The following is a 21,156-nucleotide window of genomic DNA, read 5'->3' as shown; positions in this document are numbered from 1 at the left end:
AAGGACATCATGCTTGGTAAAGTGGCGAGTCAGCAAAAGAGAAGAGTATCTTCAACCAGATCGATTTACAAAGTGATTCTTGCAATGTGCTCGAGTATGTCTGAATTAATAAGCAAGGCACAGGATAGGACAGGGTTCAGCACTTTTATCGGATCTATGAGTCATACTCAGTGGGACCTGACAACAACTATAGCTCATTTTGGTAAATATCTCTAGTTATAATTAAGTCTATAAAATCCTCACCACTGGCTTCTTTTTTCTTTTAGTAAACTGATTGAAAAATGAATTATTTGACGTGACTGATCTTCACACAAAACTATTGGCATATATTGTTTTTTTTTTTTGAACGCATCAAATGATTCTAAGAAAAATGTTTTGGGGAAAGAGAGATTTTATCTGTAGCCACCCACTGATTACAGAGATATATTTAAATATGTTTTGTTTGGAATAAACTTTGAATGTGTGAACTGAAATGATAATAATATTTTTTCACTTTCCTAAATTGGCTATTTGCCCATAATAGAGATGGGAAAACTGAGACTTATATTTCAAAAAAAATGTGTATTTACCCAAGGACTGACAGACAGTAAAACATTAAGACAAACTGAGATTTTATAACAGATCTTCCTTGCTCTAAGTTATGCTTTGATCTACAGTTCTCTACAAGAAAACAATTTCTGTATTCTGTAGTTTCTATTTATCATCTCTCTAAAGTAAACTTGACCTTGTTCCTTTTACCCATTTATAAATAAGATGGAAAACTGAAGTAAAGGCATTTCTGTTACCTGAAAAGTCAAGGTAATTGTCATAGTCCCACTTAGAAAGCTTTTAGTGACACTGGTTGGCCCAAGTAAAGATCGCTTTTAAACCTGGGGATATTTTAAGAGTTATGGGTAAGTTCCTGTTACATTTTGAAAGCTCCAAAATTGTTTTGTTATAATAGATATTTACTATAATGAATATTCTGCTAGAAGTCACATTTTCAATTTTTAAGAAATGGAAATGAGACCCATCTGACATGCAATTTATCTATTTTGCATTAGCAAGGGCAAAAGGAGGCTGGTATTCATATATACATCATTTCTGCCACTTTCTGCTATATTTCTACATAGATAACTTCTACATGATATTCTTGTATTGCCTGTTCAAGAATTAAGAAGGGAGTCTCTTTCAATTGCTTGAAGAACTTGAGCTGAAAAGTGTTGGGTAGTTCATGATAGTGTTTGTTGTAGTACAGGCACAACTTTGAAGTCAGTCAGAGTTGTATGTTACTTCTGACATTGATTCTCTTTCTGTAAATTAAAGCTATTAATGCAAGCTTTATAGAACTCAATGAGATAAAACTGAGTATGAATACTGCTTAGTTGAAAATTTAGCATAGATTTCTATTGCTGTTGTTGGGTACCATAGAGTAGGAACCAGTTCATAGCTGACCCTCCGGCAGATTTTCAGAGGCAGTTAATCGTACTGGAGGTTATTTCCCATCCTTCTTTCATAAAGTGACTAGCAGCCTCAAACTGAGTGCCTTGCCACTAGACCACCAGAGGTGTTAACTAATTGGTTGTCAACTAAAAGTGATCTTTTGTACAACACGTTGAAATAGTGTCTGGTCCTGCGCTAGTCTCATAAACATTGCTATGTGTGAGCCCATTGTGATAGTTAAGAGTTACCCCATCTTATTGAAGCACTTCCTTTTTTACTGTTGGTCTTCTACTAAGTATAATGTCTTCTCCAAAGACTAGTCCCTCCTGATGTCTAAAGTACTCGGAAGAAGTCTCACTATTTTCACTTCTAAAATCATCCTTGCTGTACAAGACAGATTTCCATGTTCTCCTGGCAGTGTGTGATATACTCAACATTCTTCACCATAATTCTAATGCATTTGTTATTTTTTTATTCTTCCTTATTCATTGTCTAGCTTTCATATGCATATGAAACAATTGAAAATGAAATCGTTAGGTCAGGACACCTTATTCCTTAAAGTCAAAGCTTTTCTTTCCCCTCTCCCAACCTCCGAATATATTAAATACTTCTTTATTAGAATATTGCACAATGCAAATTGCCTTTATTTTTAAACTGTTATTTTATCTAGTCCTGATTATAGATCTAAAGAAAACTTAAATTTACCTTGTTTTGTTTATTGGTCTAATTGTGAAGATGTTTGTTTTCTTGTGTCAATTTATGTAACTTTTTTCTTCTGTTAGTTTATGTAATTTATATAACTTACTCATGTTTCTTATGTAAGGTATCCTGAAGTCTATGGCATTTGATATTCATTAGTAAGTTTCAAGTCTTCTTCACATTGTGCAAACAATGTTATCTGATCTGCAATGATCTTCCAATGCTGATGCCAAAGTCATCTTATAGGCCATGTTCTCAGATTTTTTTGTTCACATTCAGATTGAATAATAGTATAGGAAAAAACAGCTCAACTTTGAGAAGACAATGATTATCACCCCTGGGCCAATTGGCAGCACCATGATGGATGAAGGAAATGAGGTTGTTAGCAATTAAAGTTTGCTTGGCTCTTCAATTAACAATCTTAACACCAGCACTCAGGAAATCAAAACATGAATTGCATTGGGAAAATCTGTTGTCATAGACCTCTCCAGAGTACTGAAAGTAATGTCAGTCAAGAGACTAAGGTGTGCCTAATTGAATCCATGGTCTTCTCAATTACTTGTTCTGCTTCAGGGAGCTGGACAATGACAAAGGATTACAGAAGAAGAAGTGAGGGTTTCAAGTTGTTGTGCTGGAGAAGAGTCTTGATCATACCACCGACTGCCATGAAAACAAATACGTCTGTCTTGGAGATGATTAAATCAAGTCTCTTCTTGGAGGCTAGGATTTTGAAGTTCCATCTCACATACTTTGGGCACATGACCAGGAGAGACCAGTCCATGGAGAAGGACATTATGTTTGGAAAGGTGGAGGGACAGTGTAAGAGAGGAAAACCTCGGATGAGATGGAGTGATACAGTACCTGGGGCAATGGAGGTTGGTGTATCGGAATTAGTAAGACTGGCTAAGGGCAGGAAGGGTTCAGAGCTTCTGTACATAGGGTCACTATGGGTCACAGGTGACTTGACAGCACGTAACAACAACAACATAGGAAAAATATAACTATTACAACTTTCCTTATTTTAAACTACACAACACTTCCTCATTCTCTTTAAACAACTGATTTCTGGACTACATATAGTGTTTACATGAGCAAAATTAAGGGTAAATGGAATGAAATTCCTGTTCTTCATAATATTTGATATAATTTCATATTATCCACAGAGTTAAATGTCTTTGTATATTTGATAATACACAAGAGGATCTCATTTCAATAATCTATATTTTTCAAGATTCTTCTGATGAAGCAATGATATCCCTCATTCCATGTCCTATTCTGAATTTCACTTGCATTTTTGACAACTCTTTGTAATTTTTTTAAATTATCTAGTGTATGATGTCAATAGCATGTATAACTAATGGCATTTATAATGTACTTTGCACATTCTGGTATATCACTACTTTTTAGGGAGAGGCACAAATAAGACTCTTCAAGTCATTTGGCAACGTGACTGTCTTCCATATTTCTTAGCATAGACAAGTGAGGATGTCCAGGGTTACACCAGTTTATTGAAACATCAAATTTGGTATTCTGTAAATTTTTAGGGCCTAGATTATATGCATCTTCTTTAATTGTTGGAAAATTGATCAATTCATTTTAGTTCATTGCCTTTTTTTGTCTTCTTTTGGTATATCATCTCATGCCACCCAGGCAGAACAGAATTACAACTGACAAGCCAATCTATTTTTAGGAATCTGTAAATAGAACAGAAGGATATTGTTCACCTTTTTCCCATCGTGCCACTGGTGGTTTTGACTTTCAGAGAAGTGCTACCTTTACCAATGCAACTGCCTACGAACTAGACTACCATCTTCTTGTTGTTGTTATGTACCACTGAATCAGAACTGATTCACAGCTGACCCTCCACAGGATTTTCAGAGGTAATTCATTGCACAGAATGAAATTGTCCAGCCTTCTCCTGTAGAGGAGCTGTGGGCTTTGAAATGTGTCTCTTCAGAATTGAGGTACAGCTTCTTGCCCATAGGCCAACAATAAATGGGACTAGGGGTTATGATGGAATAATCACAAAGGGTTAATTAATCCCATATCTCCATTTCTATTTACAGTAAAGAAGATACATATTCTAGACTGTCATTTTTGCAAGAATAGAAGCCAAGAATAGTGTAATTTCTGTGTGCATTTTTGTAAACCTCTTCATTTGTTCCTTCCTTCTGCCCTTTGTTGCTGTTGCTGTAGTTGTTATGAGCCATCGAGTAGCTTGCGGCTCATAGTGATCCTATGTACAAGAGCCCTATGCTGCTCTAATCTGTGCTGAACTCGCCATCTCTGACACACTCACTCCCACCAACCCAATCACAGAATCGATCCATCTCATGGAGGGTCTTCCTCTCTTTTGCCGTCCCTCCACTCTCCCAAACATGATGTCCCTCTCCAAGCACCCGTCCCTCCTTGCAACATGCCCAAAATATGTCAGATGAAGCTTCAGAATCCTTGACTCCAAGGAGCATTCCAGCTTCACCCTCTCCAGGTCAAACCTGTTTGTTCTGCTAGCAGTCCAAGGTATATACAACACTCTTCTCCAGCACCACAGCTCAAAGGCATCAATTCTCTTTCTATCAACCCTATTCACTGTCCAACTCTCTGATGCATAGCATGTAATTGCGAAGATTATAGCCTGGATCAGGCACACCTTAGTCTTCAGCGTGACATTGTTTCTCTTCAGTACTCTTGAGAGGTCCCTCACAGCTGACTTTCCCAATGCAATTCATCTCTTGATTTCATGGCTTCTGTAACCAAGAGTGTTACCTGTGGAGCCAAGTAAACTAAAACTGTTAACTATCTCAATCTCTTTACCATCCACACTGATGCTGTCAATTGGCCCAGTGGTGAGAATCTTTGTCTTCTTGATGTTGAGCTTCAATCCATATTGAAGGCTGCAGTCCTTGACCCTCTGCAGCAAGCACTTCAGGTCCTCCTTAGCTTCAGCAAGCAGGGTTGTGTTATCTGCATAACGCAAGTTGTTGATGACTCTTCCACCAATCCTGATGCCACATTCCTCCTTGTACGGACCAGCATCTTGAATGATCTGTTCTGTATACAGATTGAAAAGGTATGGAGACAAAATACATCCCTGCCCAACCCCCTTCTTGATTTTAAACCATGTAGTGTCTCCTTGCTCTGTTCTGACGATTGCTTCTTAGTCCAAGTATACGTTTCACATTAGCACAATCAAATGTTCTGGGATTCCCATCCTTCTCAGCTTGTTTTGAGCCATACAGTCAAAAGCCTTTTACACAGTCAACGAAGCACAGATATTCTTCTCATATTCTCTGCTTTCAGCCAAGATCTAACATTAGCTATAATATCCATAGTACCACGACCTCTTCTAAATCCAGCTTGCACATCTGGCAGTTCTCTGTTGGCATATTGCTCCAGTTGTTTTTGGATAATTTTCAGCAGAATCTTGCTTGTGTGTGATATTAATGATATTGTTTAACAATTTCCACACTTTATTGGGTCACCTTTCTTTGGAATGGGAACAAATATTGATCTTTCCCATTCAGCTGGCCAGCTGGCTGTCTTCCAGATTTCTTGGCACAACTTAATGAGCATATCCAGGACAGCATCTGTTTGTTAAAATATGTCATTTGGTATGCTGTCAACTCCTGGAGCCTTATTTTTTGCCAATTCCTTCAGAGAAACTTGAACTTCCTCGTTCATCACCACAGGCTCTTGCTCAAATGTTATTTCATGAAATTCTTTTATGTAGACAATTCCTTCTGATACAGTGACTCTGTGTACTCCTTCCATCTTCTTTTAATGATTCCTGGATCATTTCACGTTCTACCCAAAATATCCTTAAGTATTGCCACCTGTGGCTTCTATTTGTTTTTTAACTCCTTCAGTTTGAGTGAGTTCTGCTCTTTTAATTTTTTTTACTCCAGCTCTCTGCACATTTCATTATAGTATCTTGCTTTGTCTTCCCAAGCTGCCTTTTAAATTTTTCTGTTCAGCTCTTTGATTTCTTGGTTTCTTCCTTTAGTTTTGGCTTCTCAGTGTTCTAATGCAATATTTATTCATAACCTAAGAGCCAGAAGAAACTTTAAGGGGAAAAATAGTTCTATATGCCACTCCTCTATAAACCTATACATTCTTATAAACCTCTGAATATCTCCCTGTCTTACTTGCAGTAAACGCTAAGGAGTTTATGCTAGCCCACAAGGCTAGTACTTCTTCCCTTTACTTGTGTAATTTCATATTTATTTCTCTTTTCCCTGACCCTTCCTCATCAGTGGTCTACTTGCTGTTGTCTAACTTGTCAAACACACTCTTTTTTCTCTTCCTAGAGATTCCATCCAAAATATTCTGAGGAAATATTTTTACTACCTTATCCCCTTTAGATTTTCCCTGTATGCAACATTCTCAATATAATCTATACCCTTATTTTCTTTTGTTGCCCAAACCCCACAATTGCATATTCCCTGGCACTTCTGGTACATCAACAACTTGCATTCTTATCTTTTTCCTCTAATATAATATTTGCTGAACTTGGTTTTTATTGCCTACCTTGTCCTGTGGACCCATAACAAAACTAGAAATTGTAAGATCATGATGGAATAAAGATTAAAGGTAACAGTACTTATCAGGTAATGATAAGTTTTCTAAATAGCATTATAAATTGACAAAAGTTATCTTAACAAGAAAGTTCAGAATCACTGTCCAAAAAGAGTGCATTTACATTCTTAGAAATAGATGTCTACAGCATTTCAGAATACTGCTTTTTAAAGGTTGATGCCATAGTTTACTTATTTTTTCGTTTCAGAGTCAAGCCTACTCCCTTTCAACTAAATTAATACATAAAAGATTAAATGTTAAGATAACCCTATAAAGGCTATAGTCATTATCTACAGTTTTACCCTTTAACTCTTTAGTAGTACATGGGATATATATTGTCTACTAAAATATGAGATTCTTGAGCTTTCAACTGGTGGTGAGCTCAGAAAGTATGTAAATCTTAAAAACCAGAACTCCTTCAGTCTTACTATGAGTCTCCTTGGGACTTATGTATCTCACATAGTTGTATCAAAATCCATATTACTTCACCTTTCCCCACTTGAATTTAGCAGGCCTTCTATTACTGGAAAAAAATTATTTCAACAACAACGAAAAAATACAAAAGAAGAAAATAATTTGTTCATGAAGGAGTTAAAGTGTATACTCCATTGAATTATCTGAAACAGTAACAGACATACATGTTCACATGAAAATACTCATACTAATGTAAATACATTAACTAAATTAATGTATATTACTCTAAAGATATTTTTAAATTCATATAGCTAAATATATGCTTATATAAAATTAAAGCTTCACTTCTAAACTCTTAAGCCAGCATGTCTAGCATAATAACAATCTCTGACACTCTTGCAACAATATTAAATCATCGTCAGGGAAAGATAATGGACACAGCATGGGCCTACTTAATTTTTGCCAAATAAACTGGACAGAATCCAACTAACTGATGAAATAATGCTGCCAAGGAAATGAGTGAAACCTTCCAGCAGGCAGAAGTCAAAACCTTGGGTAATCACAGCCACTTAGGGGATCAGGCCCTGGTCCTGAGTACAATGACCAGAAATCTGAAAATTGTGTTAATAATTAGCATCAATTATTCTTTTCTAAAGACCTCAGTGCATTGAAGAATTATCAGAAGCCAGAGATTATCTCTATTTTTATATCAAGATGGATTCCTTCTCCCTGGGAAGGAGCTGACAATGTTATTTTTTAAAAGAAAATTGATTCTCAGTTTGGCAAATATTTCTTTACTCTCATTAAACTATTTATGTTTTAGCCCACATGTTCTGTCTGTTGTAAAACATCTAATCTCAAATAATAACTTCTGGGATATTACTCAAAAAATGGTCACTAAATTATTTAGCAAGGACTAGGTTTTTGTTTACTTTAAGGTCTAGAACCATTGAAGGGCTGAGGTGCATAATATTAACCTCCAGAAGCCCAGGAGTCCTAATACCAATTAAATGGCTTATGAGTGACTTTGTGGTGGTATTTGAACCTCAGTCTGTGTTATGATGATGAAAAATACTAGCTCTCAAAACAAATAGGAGGTAGTTGTGCTATCTTAATGGCCAATTTAGTGTGACATGAAGAACCTGATTATTTGTCTTGGACAGAAACACATAAAACAAAGATGCTTATGTGTTAGTTGATACTGACCCTTAAAACATAACAAATGGTGACTATATAATGTAGCAAATGTGCAAAAATCTTTTACCTGTTTAAATGAAAAAAAGTAAAAATTTAACAGAATAATTTATTTTTATTTTTTTTAGAAAATAAACTCTACGTTTGTGTTGTCCTTATACTGTAACCTTCTGACTTTCTCCCTCGGTCCTCAAACATTATTTGGAAGCATCTCGTCTTTCGGTCCCAGTTCATATTCCACTGCAATATACAACTTCTTAATTGCCATATCTAATGATCCACTTTCAGCTTGTTAGGGTTTTTTTCTCTTACGTTTGAAAAACAAGAAATCCCTTTCTTTGAGAGTCATAGCACCAAAGTTTTACTTTTACATTTAAAGATTATTCATTTCTATTCTGGTGAACTACTACTGAATATGTACTGAATATCCAGATTCTCAGAAGATAATTAATTTAGATATCTAAAACAATATAACTAATATAACACACTAGCATAATCCTGCTTAAAATTATCCAAAAATGATTGGAACAGGACATCGAAAGAGAACTAACAGAAATATAAGCTGGGTTTAGAAGAGGTCGTATCAGATGGATCTTGGCAGAAAGCAAAGAATACCAGAGGAATGTCTGTGTTTCATTGACTATAGAAGGCATTTGACTGTGCGGATAACAACAGAATGTGGTTAGCTTTGGGAAGAATAGGAATACCAGAGCACTTGATTGTGCTTATGCAAATCCTATATTTGGACAAGGAAGTAGTCCTCAGAAATAGAGTAAGGACAAAATCAGGAAAGGTGTGTATCAGGGATGCAACCTGTTTCCATACCTTTTCAATCTCTATATGGAACACATTATTTGGGAGGCTGGCCTTTATGTGAAAGAATGGTGTATCAGGATAGGAAGAAGCCTCATCAATAACCTACATTATGCAGATAATAAAACTTTACTTGGTGAACAAGAAGGAGCTGAAGTGCTTTTTGCAGAAGGTCAAGAACTGCAATCTTTAAGATGGATTGAGTCTCAACATCAAGAAGAGAAAATTCTTACCACTGGGCCAATTGGCAGCACTATGTAGAAGAGATTAAGTTTGTCACCAGCTTCATATTGCTTGGCTCCACAATCAACACTCTTGGCACCAGCAGTCAGTAAATCAAAAGACAAATCACATTGGGAAAGTCTGTTGTCAGAGACCTCTCCAGAATACTGAGAAGCAACAATGTCAATCTAGAGACTAAGGTGCACCTAGTTTGGGCCGTGTGTGTGTGTGTGTGTGTGTGTGTGTGTGTGTGTGTGTGTGTGTGTGTGTGTTAGGAGTGTACTGTAGAGTTGGAACTGACCCATAGCTGACTCTCTGGTGGGATTTCAGAGGCAGTTAATCACACAGGAGGAGATTGCCTCTAACTATGTGCCTTCGTGATTGCAGCCCAGCTTCTTTCCACTAGGCTACCAAAGCTGCCTGATCCAGGCCATGATATTTGCAATTACTTGCTTTGCATCGGAGAGCTGGACAATGACTAAGGATGACAGAAGAAGAATTGATGACTTTTAGTTATTGTGCTGGAGAAGAGTTTTAAACACATATACCATGGTCCACCAAGAAATCAAATAGGTCTGTCTCAGAGAGGATGAAATCAAGTTTTTCCTAGGAGGCTAAGAATTTGAAGCTCTGTCTCACATACTTTGGGCACATGGACAGGAAATAACATTCTTTGGAGAAGGACATCATGCTCAGAAGGATGGAGGAACAGCACAGGAGAGGAAGATCCCAGATGAGATGAATTGACAGTAACTTGCACAATGAGGGTAGATGTGTCAGGGTTGGTAAGACTGGCTCAGGACAGGGCAGGCTTCAGAGCTGTTGTACATACGGTCATTATGAGCCATAGGTGACTCAACTACATATGACAACAACAACAAAACAAATTAATATACACCTTCATAGTTCTGAACTATATTCCCCATAGTTAGTTGTTGTTATTAGGTGCTATGTATGACTCATAGCCACCCCTATGAAAAACAGTTCTGAATTCTACCTTTTCTTCTACAAGCCTCATCATTTGTGATGTGCTTGAGTTCATTGTTACAATAATTTTGTTATATTGTTAAGTATTTTCCTCTTTTTCTCTAACCTTCCACTTTCCCCAGCATGATCCCTTTTTTCCCCAAGGACTAACTCCACATGTTTATTTAGTAGTCTTTGGGGTTAAAAGAAGCAGACTCAATGTAGGTGTGGCAGAGTCTGACTTCTACTTCACTTCATAAAGCAGATCTTTCCTATAAACAACATCTGTATTACTATACAAATAGGTACATGATTAGACATACCATCCACATGCTCTTGCACATATTTATACCAAGCATTAGGTCCATAGTTCATAAACTGACTCACAGATTTTACTCACAGTTGTTGGCTTTATTAGGGAAACAGTGCAAGTCCAAGTTTAGTCCAATGGTCCCAGGCCAGATTTACAAAGCATAATTCCTCAAGCAGTGAAAGTCCAGGTTCAACTCAGTAGCACAAATACATCTCTGTTTTTCTAATTCATCAACAAAATTTATCTTATAGTGGCTATAAGTCAGCTTTTCTTTCAATCATCCAGCCAACAAAATCATTAACTTTGGCTCAATCTCTAGGGTTCCTTTGATTACACCTTGCCACAGTCTCTTCATAGCAGTATCACAGCCTTCTCTTGACCATCTGGAGAAGAGTATTGAACATACCATGAACTGCTAAGAGAGAAAACGTGCCTGTCCTGGAGAAGATAAAAGAAAGTTATTCTGTGGAGGCAAATATTTTGAAGTTGCTTCACACATACTTTGGACATGGGGGAAGGTTAAACTTTCATTAGCTGTTGAGTGAATTCACCATTTTCATCAACCAGAAGAAACTCCAGTCTACCCAGTGGCTTCTCAAGAGAAAAGTTTGGTGATGTAATTCTAAAAATTCAGCCACTGATGAAACACTATAAAAGCAATTTTCTTTTGATATACATTATGATATTATATATATTCTAGATATTGTTGTAGGGAAGTTATTGTGGTTGTTAGGTATCATTGAGTCAACTATTACTGAGAGTAATACTATGAACAACATATTTCAATATTTCCCTATCCTGTGACCTGGATGTGCTCACTAATATGTGCCAAGAAATCTGGAGGACAGCAATCTGGCTAACTGTCTGGAAGAGATCCATATTTATTTCCATTTTACAAAAAATAACCGTGATCCAACAGAAAGGGGAAATTATAAAATAATATCATTGATACCACACACAAGCAAAATTTGTTGACGATTATATGTTTTAAAAAAATCAACAGAGAACTTCCAGAAATACATCTAGTTTTAGAAGAAGTCTTGGCACTTGGCACTAGGGATAACATCACAAATGTTAGATGGATCTTGACTGAAAGCAGAGTACTAGACGAATGTGTATTTGTCCTTAATTGATTATAAAAAGGAATTTGACTGGATCATAAAATATTGTGGCAACATTGAGAAGAATGGGAATCACAGAACACTTGATTATGCTTATGCAAAGCCTACAGTTGGACTGGGAAACAGTCATTCAAACAGAGCAAAGAAACCCTGGATAGTTCAAAATCAAGAGAAAAGTGCATCGGGGAAGTGTCTTCTCTCCATTCTTTTTTAATATATATTGAAACAGATCATTTAGGAAGCTGAAATTTATGAAGAAGAATATGTCATCAGGATTGGAGGAAGACTCATCAACAAGTTGTATTATACAGCTGGGACAACCTTGCTCCCTGAAACTGAGGAGAACTTGACGTGTTTGCTGTCCTAAAGTGTTTGGAATCTTTGACTGTGGCAAAGAGTCAGTGTGTCAGAGACAGTGAGACTGGCTTAAGATAGGTCAGGGTTTAGAACTATTGTTCATATGGTTGCTTTGAGTCATAGTTGACTAGATGACATGTAACAAACAACATTCCTGTACAATCCTTACCGTCTATGAGGTACTCAAATGCATTGTTATAGTCACTGTATGATACATCTTGTTGAGGGTCTTCCTCTCTTTTGCTGACCCTCAACCCTTCCCCAGACAATGACTTTTTGCAAGGACTTACCCCTCCTAGCCGAAAGTATGTGAGAAAAATTTCACCATCTTACCTACAGTAGAATCCTGTATTTTCATTTTTTCCAAGACAAGCTTACTTGTTTATTTGGCAATACTTTGCAATTTTCAGTACTCCTTTCTTACATCAGGATTAAAATATATTTATTCTTCTTATGTGATCATTATTTATTTTCAACTTTCATATGCTCAGGACATAATTGAAAATGACCATTATTAGCTGCACCTTATTCTTTAAACTGATATTGTTACTCATTAATACTTTGTAGAGGTCTTAGCATATTTTCCTTGATGCAACACAACTCTTGATTTCTTGACCGTTGTTACTATGAGTGTTGATTATGGATTCAAGTAAAGTAAAATTTTTGACATGTTAAACCTTTTCTCGATCTATGACTATGTTCTCTTTTGTTCCACTGGTGAGGATTTTTGTTTTCTTGATGTTGAGATGTAATCTCCATTAAAGATTGTGTTATTTAATCTTCTTCAGTAAGTATTTTGAGTTCTCTTTACTTTCTGCAAGCAAAGTTGTGTTATTAGGATAATATAGGTTGTTGATGAGTCTGCCTCTAACCCTGATGTCACATTCCTCTTCATATACTCCAGTTACTCTACTTATTTGCTCAGCATATTGAATGACCAGCTATGGAGAAAAGATTCAGCCATTAAATATTGTATTCCTAATTTTAAACCATGCAGTGTTGCCTTGTTTTGCTTGGCCAACTGTTTCGTTGGTGTATAAGTTTCATGTGAGACTATTTAAGTGTTCCAGAATTTATATTTTTCCTCAAGGTTCATATACCTATTCATAGCCAAATGTGGTTTGCATAGTTTATATAACACAAGTAAAAATTTTTCTGATATTATCTGTTTTCATCCAGGATTCATCTGATATGAGTAATGATACCCTCTATTTTACCATCTCTTCTGATTCCAGCTTAAAATTTTGGCAAATCCATATTGATGTACAGATATTTTAAAAATAACCTTCAGCAAAATTTTATCTCAAGAATAGATTTGATGATATAAAGAATAGATTTGAAACACTGAATGTTAATGCCCAAAGACCAAATGAGTTGTGAGGTGACATCAAGTCATCATCCAGCAAGAAAGCAGAACATCAATACAAAGAAGGGGGAATGAATAGACACAAAGGGATTTTATAAGAGACTCTGAAACTTACACTAGAATGCAAGGAGTCAAAACAAAGTGTAAAAAAGCAAGAGAGTTGAACAAAAGATTTTAAAGGCAGCTCGAGAAGGTAAAGTAAATTATTAGAATTAAATCTGCAAAAATTTGGAGTAAGACAACAAAAAGAAAAGTTTTATTTGGCATTTGGACAAGTTGGCAAGAGTGACCAGTCCTTGGAGAAGGACATCATGCCTGGAATGATGGAGAGACAGTGCAAGAAATGAAGACACTGGATGAGTCAGCTATGAGTCAATTCTAACTGGACAACACTTAATAGAGAATGAGGAAATAAGGAGGATTACCAATCACTGGGTATGAGTTCCAGAAGGAAAAATAGAAGGTATTTAAAGAGTAAGTTAATTGAGAATTTGCTTTTCTGAAAGGACAAAATTAAAAGAACAGTTAGGAGAGAAATAATACAAGGAAGGCTTATTTTTCATGTTCATCTTATATTTCTTTTTTAAATATTTTTTCTTTTAAATGTGATTTTATTGAAAGTTTATACAAAAGTTAGATTTTCATTCATTCATTGTTGCACATTGTTACCCTTTCTCCCTCCCTTCCCTCTTCCCTTGCCTACCTGGCCTCCAGTTCTCTTTGCAATGTGCCTCTTATTTTGGATACATATTTTACATATAAGGTCTAAACATGTATTCTATTTAAACAATTCTTTTCCTCATCTGTTCCAGTGTATTGTTCATATGCATTATAAATCTTGAGTCTCCAATATTAATTCTTTCATACCACAGTTATTAAAGTTATTCATATCTCTCTCCCTATAATACTTGGTAAGCTCCATAAAAGTACATAAAGAATTGAATCTTAATATCTTTTTATATTCTCAGCACAGTATGTGTAACACACACTGTTGTTGTTATTGTTAGGTGCCATCAAGTCCAGTATGACTCATAGTGACCCTATGAACAGTCAACCTGAACTCTGCCCCATTTTACGCCATTCTAATAATCTATGACACACCAGAGCCTGTTTCTGAAGTCACAATGCCTTTCCAAATGCAATGTCCCTTTCCAAGAAATAGCCTCACCTACCTACATGTCTAAATTATAAAAGATGAAACTTTACCATCTTTGTCTCTAAGGAGAATGCTGGCTGTACCTTTTCCAGGCCTTATCTGTTTGCTCTTTGAGCATTCCATCAAATATTAATTCAGTATTCCTCTCCAGCACAACTCAAAGGATCAATTCTTCTTCTGTCATCCTTATTCATTGTCCAACTCTCTGACACATAGCAGGTGATTGAGTAGACCATGGCTTAAGTCAAGTGCACTTAAGTCTTCAAACTGACATCATTGCTCTTCAGAATTTTGAAGAGGTCCCCAGAAGTGGATTCACCCAGGACAACATATCTTCTAATTTCCTGAATGCTGGTACCATGGATGATGATTGTTGATCCAACCAAGATGAAACAATTTAGAATTGGAAACTTTTGTTGTTGTTGTGCAGTGTTGAGTTGAAACAGAAACATGGTTGACCCATCAGCAGGTTTTCAGAAGCAATAACTTGAACAGGACGGGATTGCCCATCCTTCTTCTAACGAGTAGCTAGTAGAATTCAATTGTGTGTCTTTTTGTCTCAGCTTCTTCCCACTAAGTCACCAGTGCTCCCTTTAGTGAGCATTTAAACTTGGGTTGAGTGAAATATGTAACTACCTAAACTTTATAGTAGAATATTCATAATTATAAGACTTGAAAATGTAAGTTGATAGCATTGTCTAAATTTCTCTTTGACATGGAAAGATTTGTTCAGGTTGACCTCTATATTTCTCTCCAATTAAAGATTTATAACTTTAGCATTTATAATCCTTTCATATGTTCAAATATTTTGTTGGTGGATTCAAGTTAGCATTTACTCTACTAGGATATTTAAGTTAGCCATGGAATTATTTGACATTGACCTCTGTTTTAGAAGCTATTTGTCTCAAGTACCATATCACTTATTTCAATTTTAAACTTTCAGACGTGAAACACTAACTTTCTTATCAAATTTTTATTCTATGATTTATTTACCCCTTACATAGACACCATGTTTCTTAGAAACTTACTTTATTTGGTGTTGGATCTTGAGCCATTTGAATTAATGTATGATGGTGTTTAGTCACTGTTGTTCTTTTTCAGAAATAATGGCATTAAAGGATGTTTGGTTATTTCATGGGTTAGGATTGTTCTGTTAATATAAAAGCACACAGGTCAACTCTACCAGTTGTTCTGTGGGAAAAGTTTAGGCAATTCCCCTACTGTGTGATTTATAGCCTCTGAAAACCTGCCAAAGTTTCAACTAGGAGTCTGTTCATAGAGGACAGCACACAACAGCAACAAGAAACATGTAAATAAATAGTATCTGTGGTGAAAAATATATTATGCAGGGAAAAGCAGAGTCAGTAAAAGAAAGGAAGACCCTCAACTAGGTGGACTAACACAGTGACTATAATAATGGATTTAACCTTGTTAAGCTCAATTATTTATAGGGTGTGTATGAGTTATGGTCTACCAGACTGCACCTAACAACAACATATAGGTTGAATTGAGGAGTTATGGAGGTGTAATGCTTTGCATGTTGAAATGTTAATTCAGTGGTACAAATCAATGGTACAAATCCATCAGTTGCTTCAAGGGGAAAAGATAAGGCAACCTTCTCCTGACAAGATATATCCTATCATAAACCCATGAAGGATCATAATTGCAATTCATCCAAGGATTTAAGGATCCCCTTCTCTAGAAGTGGTGGTGGTGGTGGCAGTGAATTATGTCTCTAGAAAACAGATTCAAGAAAATCTCAGTGTAAATATTTCTCAAATGCAGGATTACTAGTTCGTCTGTTTAGGACTCTTATATGTAAAAGTTACATTTGAATTGTCTTACATGTAAAACTGTCCAATATATAAAAGTACCATTTGAACTGTCAAATCATAACTGACTCAGAGCTGATCATCCAGTGGTTTTTTTAGAGCCATCACATGGTTTAAAGCCATTCTTTCTATTTCTATTTATTTCTATTTCCAATTCTTTCTAGAGCCATTCTTTCCCTATTAAAAAGCTGGTAAATTTGAAACGCTCCATGTGGGATTGTTGCACAGTTTTTTACCACTAGACCACCAGAATTCCCTATATAGGATATATATTTTTTATAAAATTATAGAAAAAGATTACTATCAATGCCTTCTTTGGAAGATAAAATGTGGAGAGTTAATATAAACAACTGTTTTCATGTGTATAAGAATTTTCTTACTTTTTCAGACTTCTTTGAGTTATGTTTCTCTTAATGTCTTTAAGATTGGATTAAGGACTCAACCATGAAGAATAATGAATTACTTAAGATATTGACTTCATACTTTTGATATTTAATTTGAATTTTATAAAAATTCTCTGGTGACTAACATAGCTAGATATCTGAATTCTCTCTAAGTAAAATGGAATTATTCACAAATGGAAACAGAAGTAAAAGAAGATTTAAGAACACAGATTGATGAAGCAAAGTAAATAACAAATTCAACCCACGTTCTTATATTCTAATTAATTGATTATTTTTCAGACAGAATCAATAACCTCAACACAAAGGTCGATGAAAGAGCAAGTCCTTTTTCTTTAGAAAAAGTGCTTTAATTGGATAAGATATTTTTTGTAACACTTGAATTTCTACTCTTATCTCAACATTTCCTCTGAGAGACAGTGCTCAGAATCACAGTGCTTGTCAAAGATAGTTGCCAAATGGCATTAGCAAAGTAAACAGTACTTAATGTGTTGTCCAGAACACTGGGGTATTCAAGGTCTCTTTCAAGGTGCCTGTAGAGTCAAAGCTATTTTCATAATAACAAAAAAGCATTATTTGTTTTTGTCATATTGATTTCTTCATCAGTATACGATAGTTTTCTTTAAACAAAAAAATAAATAAAAAAAGAACCAAAAGCAAATATTCAAATTCAAAATTCAACCCTTTTTCCCTTTTAAGCAATCATGAGAAACATTTGAACTAATTTAAAGCAACATTACTCTTCTCACTAATTTTTCTTCATTTTATAAAACAGTTAATTTTTATAAAAAATATTTTATGTTAATATGCAATGAGTTCCTCTTTAAGTGGATTAATAGAGATTTTACATTTCTTCACTTTCAATATCTTCTTACATATTTAATTTTTACAAATAAAAATTACTTTAATGACAGTTCAAAAAAGTAGAAAAAATAAATTTTTTTGGTCTTTATTCTTTGTTTTTCTATCTGAGTAGTTGAGTTAATCTATTTCTACCAGTTAAGCTTTATGTAATTCCCATTTTTCTCAATGATAGCCATAGTTGGGTTGTTTTTTGGTGGTTTGTTTTTTTTTTACTATGATCCCAATGGTCAAATGTCTTTGTATAGTCAATAAAATGCAAATATATGTTGTTTTGGTATTCTCTGCTTTCAGCAAATATCCATCCTACATGAGTAATTATATCCCTGGAGCCATGACCTTTTCTAAGTCCTGCCTGAATTTCTAGCTGTTCTCTGTTAATTCATTGCTCTAGCTGATTTTGGATGATCTTTAGCAATATTTTACTTGTTTGTAATATTAATGATATTGTTAGATAATTCCCTTGTTCTTTTGGATCATCTTAGCCATCTTCCAAATTTCCTAGCAAAGACTGTTGAGTACATCTAGGGTTTCATCTTATAGTCTAACATAACAAGGAAACATGCATAGTTTAATATCAGGACAGGTGTGTGCCAGGTTGTATCTGTTCTCCATACCTATTCATTCTGTATGCTTAGCTGAAAAAAAAAATCTGGATTTTTAGGAAGAAATGTGTGGCATATGGATTGTAGCAAGAGGCATCAACAGTTTGCATTATGCAGGTGATAAAATCTTGATTGCTCTTAGCGAAAAAGACTCAAGAAAATATAAATCCTCACCACTGTGATAATAAGAAACATACAATGATGTTATCGTTGATTGTCATCAAACTGAATGTGACTCATAGAAACTCTATGAAGAAAAGACTTGATGCCTTTCCATAACTACCATCATTTCTCCGCGTTCATAGAGTTTCCAGAGGCATGTGGTTTAGGAAGTGGATACCACTCATGCTTCCAAACCTGTTTTACAACTGGAAGCTCCACCACTGTTCACAATGGGAAACCATTATGATACTTGATAATCCAGTGGCACAAAGTTCACCATCATAGCAAACCCAGGTTACTTCACACAGCACATTGACAAAGAATGATGTACAAAGTGGAAGAATGTTCCTCCAGATATAACATCACTGGTTTTATTTAGTAGTGGTTTAAGTATCAGGTCAAATAAGACTCATAGTGACTCTTGCACAAAAGACCTTAACTCTGTTCTATAATTCACATCATTTCTGTATGTATATAGGGTTTCCAGAGGCATCTAATTTATGAAGTGGATGCCATTCCTGCTCCTTAACCTGAATCAATCTGGAATTGTACATGATAGACAACCATTATGGTATTTGACACAATTATGGATGGCACAGTGTTCAGTATCACAGCAACTCCAAGTTATTCAATACAGGAAATATACAAATGATTGCTGTATCACCTAAAGAATATTCATTCTAAAATGAATAAATGTGGTCCAAGAACTGTAGACTCAACCCCTCACTATGGGACTTTAAAGACACACCCTTAAGGAGTCCTCCACTCTTGGTTAATAGTTCAACTGACACCTGTTTGGGTTTTTGTTGTTGTTGTTGGGTTGTTTTGTTTTTTTAAAAAAACAGTAACACACATCAAACACGACCCAAAAAATCTTCCCTTACATGACAGCCATCAAGATGTGATGGTCATCAGATGCTAGGAGCCAACTTGTAGCGTGGAGTCTTTAGGCGGGCTCACCAAACACCACAGTAGATGGATAAAATACTGAAATTGTGAAAGATTTCGTTTTTTTTTTCTTGATTGATCCACAATCAAATCCTTGCTACCAGTAGTCAGGATATCAGGTGATGTAGAACACTCGAGAATACTGCTGTCACAGAGCATTCCAAATCTTGAAGAGTAATGATATCTGTTTAAATAATAAGGTTTACCTTATTCAAGCTATAATCTTTCCAATCTGAGAGCTGGATTATGAATAATGACATGAAAAGAAGTAATATAACTTAATTGTGGTGTTGGAGAGGAGCACTGAATAGTCCATGGACTGTCAAAATAATAAATATATCTTAGAGAAGTGCCAACAGAGTGCTTCTTGAAGGCAAGGATTTTAAACGTTCGTCTCACATACTTTGAATAAGTTATTAGGACAGGCTATTTCTTGGGAAAGGATATCATGCTTGAAAAGGTAGAGGGTGGATGTAAGATAGGAAAATCTTCAATAAGATGGAGTAAAAATGTCAGTTGCAATGGGCTCAAATGTGTGTGGTGCGTGGAATTATGAGGATGGCCCAAGATATGACAGGTTTCGTGTATGTTATTCATATGTCACTATGAGTTGAGCTCAGTTCAATGACATGTAAAAATAAATTTTTACCAATATTTAGACTGTTGTTATGTGCTATTGAGTTGCTTGCCACTCATATGGACCCTATATATACATCACATCCTCTATCCTGAGCCAATTTTACTGTTTCTGACACATCTACCCACATTACCTACCCTAGTCACTGAGTCAATCCATCTCTCCAAGGGTCTTCCTCTCTTGAGCTGTCCCTCCACCCTCCCAAGCATGATGTCCCTTTCTGCAACACTGCCAAAGTATTTCAGATGGAGCTTCAAAATTCTTGCCTCCAAGGTGTAACCTGGTTTCACCCTCTCCAGGACAAGCCTGTTTGTTCTCCTTGCAGTCCATGGCATATTTAATAGTCTTCTCCAGCACCACAGCTCAAAGACATAAATTCTTCTGTCACCACTAGTCATTGTCAAGTTTCCCCCCTTCACACACACACACACACACACACACACACACAATTGTGAAGACAATGGCCTGTGGTTCAGGTGCATGTTAGTCTCCAGACTAACTCCGTTGTTCTTGAGTACTCTGGAGAGGTCCTTAACAGCAGACTTTCCCAATGCAATTAGTCCTTTGATTTCCTGGTTCTGGTACCAAGAGTGTTGATGGTGGAAACAAGGCAAACTAAAGCTGTTAACAATCTTAATCTCTTCACCTTCTATCATGATGCTTCCAATCGGCCCAGTGATGAGAATCCATGGTTACTTGATGTTGAGCTTCAGTCCATATTGAAAGCTGCAGTCCTTGACCTTCTGCAGCAAGCACTTCAAGTTCTCCCCAATTTTAGCAACCAAAGTTGTGTCATTTGCATAACGTAGGTTGTTGATGAATTTTCCTCCAGTCCTCATGCTACATTTGTATTCATAAAGCCCAGCCTCCTGGATGATCTATTCTGTATGTAGATTGAAAATGTATGGAGATCGAACACATCCTTGGACTACACCTTCCCCAGTTTTGAACCATGCACTGTTTCCTTGTTCTGTTATGACTGTGGTCTCCTGGTTCAAGTATAGGTTTCACATAAGCATAATCAAGTGCTTTGGGATTCCTGTTTTCTCAGAATTAGCCTGTTTGTTGAAATCCACACAGTCAAATGCCTTA

This window comes from Elephantulus edwardii, unplaced genomic scaffold (assembly GCF_000299155.1).
Source record: "Elephantulus edwardii isolate Elephantulus edwardi_28Jun2011 unplaced genomic scaffold, EleEdw1.0 scaffold00069, whole genome shotgun sequence".
In the NCBI taxonomy this organism is placed as follows: Eukaryota; Metazoa; Chordata; class Mammalia; order Macroscelidea; family Macroscelididae; genus Elephantulus; species Elephantulus edwardii.
The sequence above is the reverse complement of the archived record's forward strand: the minus strand, read 5'-3'. Positions refer to the sequence as shown.